This window comes from Mixophyes fleayi, chromosome 8, assembly GCF_038048845.1.
Source record: "Mixophyes fleayi isolate aMixFle1 chromosome 8, aMixFle1.hap1, whole genome shotgun sequence".
In the NCBI taxonomy this organism is placed as follows: Eukaryota; Metazoa; Chordata; class Amphibia; order Anura; family Limnodynastidae; genus Mixophyes; species Mixophyes fleayi.
In genome coordinates this window covers 65,768,371-65,780,911 of record NC_134409.1, presented here as the reverse complement: position 1 = coordinate 65,780,911, position 12,541 = coordinate 65,768,371, and the positions used below count along the sequence as shown (strand labels likewise).

General features: G+C 41.0%; 1 long non-coding RNA gene across 1 annotated transcript; it reads left to right on the top strand.

Moving 5' to 3' along the window:
• Positions 1-11,296: 11,296 nt before the first annotated feature.
• LOC142100091 (uncharacterized) lies at positions 11,297-12,255 on the top strand. The gene is made up of 2 exons (XR_012678695.1): positions 11,297-11,375; positions 11,952-12,255. It is a non-coding gene; the product is annotated as an uncharacterized LOC142100091 (long non-coding RNA).
• Positions 12,256-12,541: the final 286 nt, after the last annotated feature.

Here is a 12,541-nt window from a genome sequence, read left to right as displayed (position 1 = left end):
GTATCCCTAGGGTTATAGAAGGTGATAAGGGTATTCATTTTATTGGTAATAACTTTATAATGTATGAGCAGTGATAGTAAGTTACATACTTTTGATCAGCCACAAACCAGTGGGAAAATAAAGTAACGATACTAGCTAGAACGAATTGAAAGTAACGAGGGTTGAAACTTGAGTGGAGTGGCTGGTAGTTTTGGCACTAGTCCTCCCCACTATCAAAATCACTCCTAAACTGCCTCTTAACCGGTCATCTTTTGAAATGTTTTTGACTTTTCTTGTGATCAGTTTGTAACGGAGAGACTGTTCTAGACATTGAGAGGAAGAGCAAATAGTGAGACAGCAACCAAGAACTTTCAAAACACTGTCTCCTGAGGTGTTACACTTACTGTTATGATGTTGGACTGGGAGAGTAAGTTGTGGAACTGTGATTTCCTACACTCAGGTTGTTTGACAGACAGGTACCAAGTGTTGACGACCAGCACCACGTCCTTAGGGGTAACAGAGAGACACCTGTACCCTTTCCATCCACTGCAGAGGAGTCAACACTTGGAGAAGGTACCAAATACACTCGTGAATCTGTTCTGGGAGACCCCCATTGCAGTTAACAACACCTGAGCCAAGGACTTTGCAATGACAGTTGTCCAGCATGAAATAGTAGTTTTTCCTGTTCTGTGTTTCTCTCATCTCATTCTCTTTTCAGGACAGTCAATTCTTTCAATTGTGAACAAGTGACAGAAGCTGGTTCAGGTAGTGATATTGAAGAGTTGGGGATGAAGGTGTTAGCACAATCGGACCAGCCAATTACTCTATTCCATTCAGGGGTAAAGGAAAATTTGGTGAGCTTGGAGACAGTGTGAGGGGCTATTGTCTGAGGAGTATTACTTCTGTAAGTACGTTGACCCCATAGTTGAAGAGAGGTACATCCAGCGATGCCAGTCTAGTAATATTCGGACTTGAGCAGGCATCCTTGAGAATGATTCATTCTTGGGTGGTTAAGGTTTTAGACCAAACTGAGTGCTGGGTGTGCTCTCACGTGTCTCAGAGATTATATCAAGTAGGACTAGTTCTCTTTCCACTAAATATTCCTGAGGTACCTGAATTATGGGGTGGGAGGTCACTAGGGGAAAGGTAAGACAGATAGGTCCCTTAGTTTGGAGTCTGCCAATATTCGGCAGGCCGATCACTGTTTCACGTGCAAAAAAACTTGAGTATTGGGAGACTGGGAAGAACGAACAGACAATAGCCTGCCCCACAAGTGTTGATGAAAAGAAATGTTGATATTATTAGAGTGTATATACTCAGGCTTAAGGAAATCGTAAATGACATTGTTGATAGACATAGGATGATGTTATTGCTGAACATGCATTATTTAAATGTTGTCTGAGCTAAAAGACATGTTTTGGACAGATGAACATGTTAGGCATAAAGAACTATAGTAGAATATTCTATATTGTTGATACATGTTCTATCGCACCCTTGAAGGGCATATAAAAGGTTATCTCCAAACTCCAGAGGTAAATGTTCCATAGTAAAAGAAAAATTGTTCAAAGGTTTGTGACTCTCTTTCATGGTAACCTGACTGATATCTACAGACAGTGCTGTCATACGCAAAGGGGGACATACATTACTGAATAATGAAACGTACTACTGAGATCCTGCAATAAAAAAAATCTTTAAGCTGATAGTTTTGTGTACTATCAAAGGGTGGTGCTGTCAAAGTCGAATAATTGGATGAAAGTATATTAATTAATATTGTTTTACTGTGCGATTGCATTCAGTACGCCACGTGTCATGACGCAATTGCACGATAAATAACGCACACATACACTTACGCTTACACATTCACTTATATATAGTTCATATTTATTAAGGTTCCAATCCACATTTATTTATTAGTAAAATGTATTAGATGGTTTATTTATGCATATATATTACTGTAGTATTTATGGTTCAGGTGTTTTAAAAGGTAAAGAGTTTGTTCTTATATTAAAGCTTATTTCACAAGTATTAACCCGGTGTGGATAGAGTAGCGATCGTATCTAGCGATCGCAAGATACAAGCAATATGAGATTAATACCTGTCACAAACACGCTCCCAGCTGCCGTGACTTTGGGATGTTCGCTGTATGAGGTCACACACGATTTCAGCCCGCAGTCTCTCTCTACCTATCACACAGGTTATAGACCTACGGAATTGCCCCCAAACACAGCGCTCTCACACCCCCAGACACTTCAGGTTTTGCCACCATCTATTGAGTACAGGCAATAGGACCCCAATATACTGTCCCACACTGACACACAGGCTTCTAGTTCCACAAACTAGCAAGACCCACACCAGCACACACAGGGTTAACTCTTCACACATCCAGACTGTTATACAAATGTAAATGCAAGCACACACAGCTTGTTAATCAAAAGGTATCAACAAATCACACACTGGCATTCCAAGGGTTAACTTGGTCGAGCAATCTGCCTCTTCTAAACAGGCTAATGGATTCATTAGAGTATCAAGGACGCAACTTATTAAATTATAGATTTAATATATAAAATAACGAATAACAATTAATAGATTGACATACAAGCTAAAACAGTTTAACATAAAAAGGGTTACATTCAGAATAGCACTTACGTGAGTTGCATAATCTGTACCATGGGGAATTGGCTAGAAAAATGGACAGCTTATCAATGTAACTTGATTTCCCCAAAAAGTCTGACAACTTGCCCCTTCAAAACACAGGTTTATAAGCAAACTCAAATGGGATGGTTTTCAAAGGGGCAGTGTTTAAAGCTAATAGGGAGGCAGGGATGTCCCCTGGTTGTCACTGTAGTTGGCTCACAAATATTCCCAAAGTTTTGACCTGTGGGAAATTGTTCACATATATATCCCAGCAACATAACTCCTCCTTCAATAAACCGGTCATAATATCCCGTACATTTAAGTACCAAACATGATGGAATTATGACAATGTGCCATACCTTTTCAAAAGATATGTGATTTTAGCTGTTCCCAGATACCACCCGTACCGGTCATTCACAACCCTGGTGTGATTTCTGCTCCTCAGTATGGAGTCCCACCAAGATTTCCCAAAATATGAACAATGACAACATTTTCCTTTGAAGGTTATATTTCTATATACCTGTATAGGCTTCCACATGCTGCCTACCAGGATCTCCAGCTGTGATCGGCCCCACAAAGTCTATTCAAGTGTCACAAATAGGCTAGATCTCACCCCGGGGGCTCTTTGACGCTGCCCCAAGGTGACAATTCTATCTTCTCACACTGGGATGTGCAAAGCCATCCAACAAATTTACATCAGGCTCTCTGACTTCAAATCTTACACTTTAACTGAACTTATCAATGGATTCCTATAATATAACATATTTACATTGCAGTTATGATTTTATCCCTTATAACTAACTGCAAGCTCTCTATCTTCACGACAATACTCAAAAGTACTTTTGTGTGGGTAAGTTTGAACTGGTCATTCAGAGTGAAAACATGTGAGCAATGGGTTGGGGAAAGTTGCCCCTCACCTGACCTGAACTGACCTATAACTTACAAGGAACTGGAATATCATTAACCCTGGACCAATGAAGACCTCACTAAGTGTTATCTGTACACTATATACAAGCATGCTGGCTTTTGTTCTGGCTATTTGATCCTGGCAATGTGAGAGCATGGCTGTATTCATTGAACCTGGATGAATGCTATAAGGAAGATGAAATGTATTCAGTGTTTTTATAGTTTCCTGCTTTATTTTAACATATTTAATGTGTAACAGTGGCTTGCTGTAAAATCCTGCTATATTTTGCAATTAAATATTTTTGTGCGTTGGAACCACAACAATCACATTGGACAATGTTTTATTGGTAAGCGATAAAATTACTTTAATAGCTTACTCGGCGCTGCCGCTAAAGCTTTTGGAGTTAGACATGACCCTTAGCTTCCTTAAGTGTTAAACATGAATTTAATGAAAACGGTAAGTACTACTTCTTATCTATCCGATGGATCCGTAGGTAAACACCTACATTCCTTAAGTCACTACAATCTCCGCCCATTCCCAACCCTTTCCCCACCTTTTTTACTTAAGAGGTTGGAGAGATTCTTAAGTGCGCTTCCGCACAAATGTGGTCTTATTCTACGTAAGATTTATTTCTTAAGTGATTGATTTTCTTACTTATCTCCCAGTCCTGGACATGCGCAGAGTGGATTTCCATACAATCCACACAAAATCGTCAGATAAGTACGCTAATGAATTAGGCCCATTGCTATTAATTTAGAGCCAAAAAAGCTTTTGACAAAATTGCATGACACCGTCTTACCAGAGTGTTAAAATTTCAACACTTTGGACCAATTTAAAAATCTTGTCCATACTATTTACTCTAACCTCTTAGCACGTTACTGTAAATAACATCAATTAAAATACTTTCAATCTGCAGAGAGGTATCAGATAGGGATGCCCTCCCTCTCCCCTCTCTCAATTTAGCCATAGATCCCTTGATAAGACACCTAATATTACTAAAGGATTTTTGGGGTATCGAGGAGGGAAACAGAAAAGTCAAACTTACAGCATTTGCTGATGACCTAATTCTCACTTTGAACCCTAGACAATATGTTGAGGGCAGGGTAGCATGAGATCCTCAACTGCTAGAACCGCTTTGTAAGATGACTACCTTTAGCAGCCCCTTTTCCGCAGAACATGTTACGTGTCACAGTACTCAGTTGCCCCCAGGACTTATGCAGGGATCATGAGTAGAGAAGACAGTAGAATCCTTTAAACAAGTCAGGGGATAGGACAGGTATAGATAGAAGAGCACATCCATTTAACAAAGCCAAGAGTTAGGAGTGGAGAGGACAGTAATTCCTATAAACAATCCGGGTCAAACACTTAGAGCAGAACAGGTCAGAATAAAAGGCACACTAGGTCAAGCTGGAGCCATCACCAACATTAGTATACTGCCAGGAAGAGATTACTAAAGGCAACAGCACCAATCGGAACTGCAGGATGATTAGCTGCATTAGTGAGGTAGGCGATTGCACACCTGAGGCTGCCAGACTAATAGATGAATGAAGCTTGTAACTATTTGTCCAGCAACCAGCTGATTCAGTGAACCACAGGAATGATCCTACACATAGTAGTAGTAGCAGTAATTGCACAGATGATAGATAAAACAAACTTCTATTTCTTAACACAATCCATGCCAAAGATAACAGAAAACTATAAATAATTTTACGTCATTCATAGGATTCACTATCAGTTTCAATAAATCAGAGGCTCTGGCAATGTTTGGGCATGCAAGATTAGGCTGGCACAGCATCTACCCATTAGACTACTTAGTTCAGAAAGATGTTGATGCTCCCATCTGTCACAGTCATCTGTATTTCTTGATCAGATTTGCGACCCTTGGGTCTTGCTGAAGAAGGAGTGTGACAAAAACTGGAAGCCTTGATAAACCTCTCTTCACTGGAATACATCAAGTAGCACTAGCAGGATGTGAGTTTAGTACCTGCGCCTGAGTACGGAACAGTTCCAGAGTCTTGCTCCTTTTTCAACAAGACTGGAACTGTTTGTGGGAAATCAATCTTGTGACCTGCAACCAAGAACACAGAACTGGAAACCACTACTAAGAATTCAGAATCTGCAGTACATGGAAACTCAGAACAGAATGTGCGGAACTGGAGACAGGAACTCAGACCTGTGACTAGGAAGTGGAGTACTCAAGACTGAGACAGCCAAAAACCTGGAACCCACACTGAGATACACAGAACTGGAACGGATCCCTAGATATTCAGAACCCGCCCCAGCTACTGGACTGATGATACCAGCAAACACATTGAGCAATGCAGAATAGCACTAGATGATGCAAAGTTCTTGCTGAGGTTTGAGCACTCTTGAGAAAAGCAGAGTACTTGCAGAAAGATGTTAGTTTGGAAATGCTGAGTACTTGCAGAAAGATGTTAGCTCAGAAATGCCGAGTACTTGCAGAAAGATATGCGCTTGGAAATGCATGGAAATCAGGAACAGTGCAGGAAATAACTGGAAACTAGAGCAAAGAACTATCCTCAGGAGAATGCAGTGGTAGTCATGTTCCCAAACATGACTACCGCGACAACACTTACCCTGACATATTGAGTGCGAAGCTGGGGACCCCGACATGTTGTGAATTTCGATTGTTGAAAAAAATGACTTTGAATCACTGCGGCTGTGTAATAAGGAATGGAAAGGGATGATATTTTTTGATTAGAGCATGAACATCAGACGCTTTGATCCAGGCCCACTCTTCTAGACCATAGCCCTTCCAGTCAATTAAATATCGTAATGAATTATGTCAAAACCGAGAGTCCAGGATATCTTTAATTTTGCATTTTTCTCTGTGAACGATCTGCATTTCGAGAGAAACCCATTTAACACTAGTGGTTTCAAGAGAGAAATATGGAAGGAGTTCAGTACCTTGAGATACAATGGTAAATAATTTGAAAGACACTGGATTGATGACCCGGGAGATGTTAAATGGTCCAATTAAGTGAGGAGCGAATTTCATAGAAGGAACTTTAAGGCATAGACTGCCTCCAGGTTTGAAGCTTAGAATGGCTAAATGCTTTTTGTCGGCCTGAATTTTTTAGCATTGAGATGCTTTAAGTAGAGACTCCTGTACTTGGTGTCAGTGGCTTGCAATTTTCATTAAGACCACAGAAGCAGGTACTGAGGCTATTGGTAGTGGACTGAACAATGGTACCCTGGGGTGTAGAACAGAAATTATGTGAAATGCAGTGAAAGCAGAGGATTCATGATAATGGTTATTATGTGCAAATTCTGCCTAGGGAAGCAGATTTACCCAGTCATCCTGAGAAGAAGAGATGTACAAACAGAGGAATGTTTCTAGGTCTTGATTGACTCTCCCTCTGTTTACCTGTTGGACAAGGGAAGGTAGACTGAAGAGAAGCTAAGTTTGATCTGTAGTGCTTGGCACAAGGATGTTCAGAGTTTTGCCACAAACTGAGCTCTCCAATCAGAGACAATCTCTTCAGGACAACCATGTAAATGGAAAATTTCTTTGATGAATAGCTGAACTAGTGTAAGTGCTGATGGGAGACCACAGAGGGGAATGAAGGGTGCCATTTTGGAGAATCTATCAATGATAACTCAGTTGGTAGTGAAGTTGTTAGAGTTAGGTAAATCAGAAATAAAGTCCATAGAAATATGGGTCTAGGGCAATGGATCCCAAATTTTTAAGTTCAAGGCACCCTTGGTGTGAAGATACCGGGTTTATCTGGCCCAATGCTACCCACTTCACGTTGGCTGCCCACCCACGGGTGCCTTCTTATGCCAGGGAAGTCTACCCAGTACCTTCTAGGATTCGTATAGTCACTCAGGCAAATGCAGTTACAAAAGTACAACAACAACAAATAGATTGGCACAAGATTATGGGAATGATATGAAGGACCAACTGCACGGGATCTGTAGCCTCAGAAGTTGCTTGTTGCAATAAAACGCTGAGTTAGGTGTTCGGGATTAGAAGTGATTTCATATCCTCATCATTTCATAGTGTTTATTACACTGAGTTTCACAAGAAACTGATATGCTTTTGAGCTACACTATAAAAAGAAATTCTGGCAAGAAAGGTTTATGAGCCTGATGAAGTCTACACCATCCAAATAGGTCACTGAGGATGCCATTTAAGTTTTATATGATATTAACATAGGTGCACCTATATATTGTCAATCCTTGTATGAGATGGTGTAAACTATATCGATTAACATAAATGTTTATGTATCTGTTTTAATAAATTATTATTTTTATCCACATTACGGTACCAGTGTTTTTTATGATTTGAGGTCCTACTGCAACTTGTTTGTTACAAAAGTACAACAGTATATTTATTGTCATACAAACAACACTAGAATATTATGTACACACAGTAAATAAATGCCAGGCAGGTTTACCACATCATATGTCCCTTACCCCACTAGCTTAAGGAGTTATAGTCACCTGACTGTCCAGACTTCACAACCCATGGATCTCTCTCAGCTGCATATATAGACTCTAGTAGAGAACGACAACTCAAAAACTAGATCTTGCACGCTTCATGAATGAAATTCCAGAATGAACATCTTTCCCCCCTGGAGTCGTTCCTTATATCTCAGGTCTAATTTCCACAGTCTTTCTCCTCCCTGGGGAAACCCCTGGGTCTATTCTTCTTAACCACTGGTCAGTGCAGGACTAGGGGGTTTGGACAGGGCAGTGAAGATGAGCTGTCCTTTCACAGAAGCCCCCTGCTGGGATGCAGACAGAACGTCTGGACTAGTCCAAAGGAGAACAATTGATGCTAATTGGCTTCCCCTACTTCCAAGGATAAGGTAGCAGTGAGTCCCTCCTAAAATTAACCCCTTACACTACTTTGTAATGTCACAGGGTCCCCAGCTGTTCCATGCTCCCCGTAGAGGAAGGAGGGGGGAGAATGAATGCAGCTCCAGCCCTCTCACCTGTATTGTGGACACCACCTGATCTTTACCCATAACCCTCCTTGCTTCAGTTTAAGGACAATGAATAACATTACTGCCAGTCATCAATAAATAATACACAATATACATATTTACATTGAACTACAATGTCCCCTTAACCACATGTAATTCGACAATGCAGTTGTAGTCTGGTGAGCTGGGGAACTAAAGCAAGGGCTATAAAAAGTACTATAATCCACACTATGTGAGAAACGAGACACAAAATGGTTAGCGTATCACACTCGTTTCGTCACACTTGGGGTTTCCATAATTTTTTCAAGGCACCCCTAATCCAAAATAATTACCAAGTAGTTCCCTGCCTTGCTTACCATTGGCCCTGGCCGAGGCACCCTTGTGAGATCACCGAGGCACAGCAGGGAACCTAGGCGCAGTTTGGGAACCACTGGTCTAGGGTTTGGTGGAAATAGGCAGAGGCTAAAGTTGACCAGCTGAAGATTGCCTGGAACTTTTATGCTGGGCACAGTTGGCACATGCAGAGATGAATTGCTGGACATCCTAAGAAAGAATAGCTTCTCAAGAAGTTTTGCAGACACCCGCGTGACCTCTATACCTGGAAACAGTGTGCCTATTGGAGTAATTTTTTTAGCAGATTCTCAAGAACAAAAGTCCTCCCCTGGGGAGAGGCTTTGTCAGGCTTATCAGCTGCGATGCTTAGTGGGCTGATGATAGGCTGCAGATCCATTGTGATGGAACCTTCACAAGGTTCAGAGCATAAGCCTTGCAATTTTTGGAACTAGGATGGAAGGTAACATGGTTATTAAACCTAAAAAAGAACAGTGCTCACCGGTCCTGACATAGATTTATGCACTGTGCAGTTTTAAGGAAGAGCAATTTCTTGTGATCTGTGTATATTGTGACAGGATAAGGAGCTCCCTCAAGTAAATGCCTCCACTCTTTGAGCAACAACTTGATGGCCAACTGTTTTGCCCCTTATGGCATATTTACATTCAGCTGGTAACATTTTTTAGGTGAGGCATCCGCAGGGGTGCCATTGCTCATCGGTTGATTTTTGAGAAAGAACTGCCCCTACTCAACAGATAAAGCATCAACTTCCAAGTAGAATGGACAGGTTAAATCCAGTTGCCTAAGGATGAGATCAGAAATAAATGCTTGTTTCAGAAGCTGAAAAGCAGTTTTGGATTCTTCAGACCATTTAGCAGGATTTCCCCTTTTCTGGTGGGGGCTTGATTGGTGCTACCAGAGTAGAAAAGCCACAAATACATTTTCTGTAATAGCTAGCGAAACCCGGGAATCGCTATACCGTCTTTAGTGTAGATGGTTGAGGCCAATTAAGAGTAACCTGTGCCTTCTCTGGATCCATACGGAGTCCAGTCCCAAAAATGATTTACCCTAAGAAGTGAATGGACTCTGCTTCCAAGGTACATTTTTCTAATTTACAGTATCGCTGATTTTTTCTGAGATGGCAGAGAACCTCTTTCACATGTCTGCGATGGGACTGGATGTCAGAGGAGGAAATGAGGATATCATTCAAATATACCACAACAGTATGGTACAGTAAGTCCCGAAAGACTTCATTTACAAAAATTTGAAAAACCGCAGGGGGAAGGAGGAATCTGAATGGTCCAGGTGGTGAAGCAGGTTTTACTGACATGTCGGATGTGAGAAAGTGGGAGATTGAAGGATATCTGCAATGTAACCATACGCACGGACAAATCCTGCAGGAATCTCAAAATCTGCCCGATTAGTTTCTTGCCTCTCAGTGAGTTCAGCTAAGATTTGAACAGCGTCCTCGCTCATGGTATGTTCGTCTACCAGGTCCATTGGGCCAGAACAAACGGTCACTGACGTCTGTATTTCTTGATCTGATTCGTCACCCTTGGGTCTTGCTGAAAGAGTGTGACAAAAACTGGAGGCCTTGATAAACCTATGTTCATCTGGAATGCACTAAGTAGCACTAGCAGCATGGGAGTTTAGTACCAGAGTCTGCGCCAGCGTACGGAAGTAGAATCTGCTATATCAACACTCTGGAACTGTTCGCGAGAACTCAACTCTGGTACCTGTAACCAGGCACACAGAATCTGGAACTTACTACTAAATATTCAGAATGGGCAGCACACAGAAACTGAGAAGAGAATGACCTGGAACTGGAGACAGGAACTCAAAACTGTGATTAGGAATGGAGGAAACAGCAACAGACCTGGAACCCACACTCAGATACACAGAACTAGAACTGAGCCCTAGAGACCTGGAAACCAACTACAGGACTGATGATACCGGCAAAAGCCCTGTGCACTGCAGAATAGTACTAGATAATGCAAACTTCTTGCTGAGGTATGAGCACTCTTCAGGAATGCAGAATTCTTGCAGGAAAATGAGAAGTTTGGAAAATGCAAGGTATTTACAGAAAGTTAAGCAGTTTGGAAAGTGCAGGATATTTTGCAGAAAAATGTTCGCTTGAAAATGCAGAGTACTTGCAGAAAGATGTTCGCTTGGAAATGCAGAGTACTTGCAGAAAGATGTTTGCTTGGAAATGCAGGGTACTTGCAGAAAGATATTCGCTTGGAAATGGAGGGTAATCAGGAACAGTACAGGAAACAACTGGAACCTAGAGCCAAGAACTATCCTCAGGAGAAAGTGTGTTGCTCGCAGTGAGCAGATCTCAGCAGTAGGTTTAAATAGGGTGTTTCTAATAGCTATTGGTTGTACAGATCATATGATCATAGCTGCTGTATCTGGTTGTTCTGTGAAGATCACCTGACTGAATCTAAGATGGCGACACCCATGCAGCAGAACAAACAGTATGTGTTTGTCTACAAATGAAGATGTGGTGGTCAGGAATGCTGCAGGTGACCAGGAGGGACCCGAAAAGCTGCGAGATAACAGCAATGGACATGGTAAGTGGCAACAAAGACCCTGATGTGCGACATCATCTTTCTGTTTGTTCCTCTATTTTCTCCCTTTCTGTGGGGTTAGGTTAAACATATATTGAAGACCATACTGGAGAGTGGTATAGAGGTGGAGGAGCTATGATGAACTTCAAAGATGTCTTAAAGTGCCTGCACAACTGGTCCCTTCTCTATACACCAATGGACTAAAAGCATTTACCGGAAGTATAAAAATCATATTATTTCTGCTGTGTTTTCTTTCCCTGATTACTGTTCCAGAAATAAAACATTTTTTCTTGGACTCAAAAGCAATTTTTGCTACATACCATTCAGACTGCTGCAACCACCATCATGCATTGATATCTTGGTCCCTGCAATCTAATCTAATTCTGCTGCAGGAATAAGCGCTCTACTTTCATCATTATCTACCATTCTCATACTGAAATCACCTTGTCTTCCATTTTCATTATATTTTCAATACAAAAGTATTTAGTGGTCTCCGATCTATTTCTACTTGCTATATCTTTTATCACAATCTATGCACATATGAACACTCTGCTTATGCTAACCCTTTTTTCTTTCCAGGTTACCTCCGCTCTCAAAACTACAACTTTTCTTCAATGCTGCCCCTATATCTCTCAAACAGAATGTCTGTCTCCCAAGTATCGTCTCTAACTGCACGACCCTACTGAAAGCTCACCTGTTTAAGGAAGAGTTCAAATAGTGAATGTGACTTGCTTCTCCCTGAGTAATGCTCCAGAGGGTAAAAAGATGCATTCTGGAGTGGACTATTGTGGCTTTTATTTTTTAAAGCGTCCATTCATGAAGCGGTATTAATGAAAGTTTGAGAAAGCCATAAACATAATAAAACAGTTTATTCATTATTTTATTTCTACTCCTGAACTTCATGTTATTATCCCAATTGAAAATGGCAGATGAATTTAACATGTAGAGTGATAGCTATGTTGTCGCTGGTATGACAAGGGCCAGCAAGTAGAATATATTATCTGACATTGTAAATGGACGTTATCAGACATTTCTGTGTGCTGTTTCATACTAAAGACAGTTGAAGTTTGTTACATATATCTTAATATTTTGTAACAAGTACATAATTTAATATGCAATATAAACATAACAGACTTAAAGCAGCTTTGTTTTTGGGAGCAGTTGAGGGG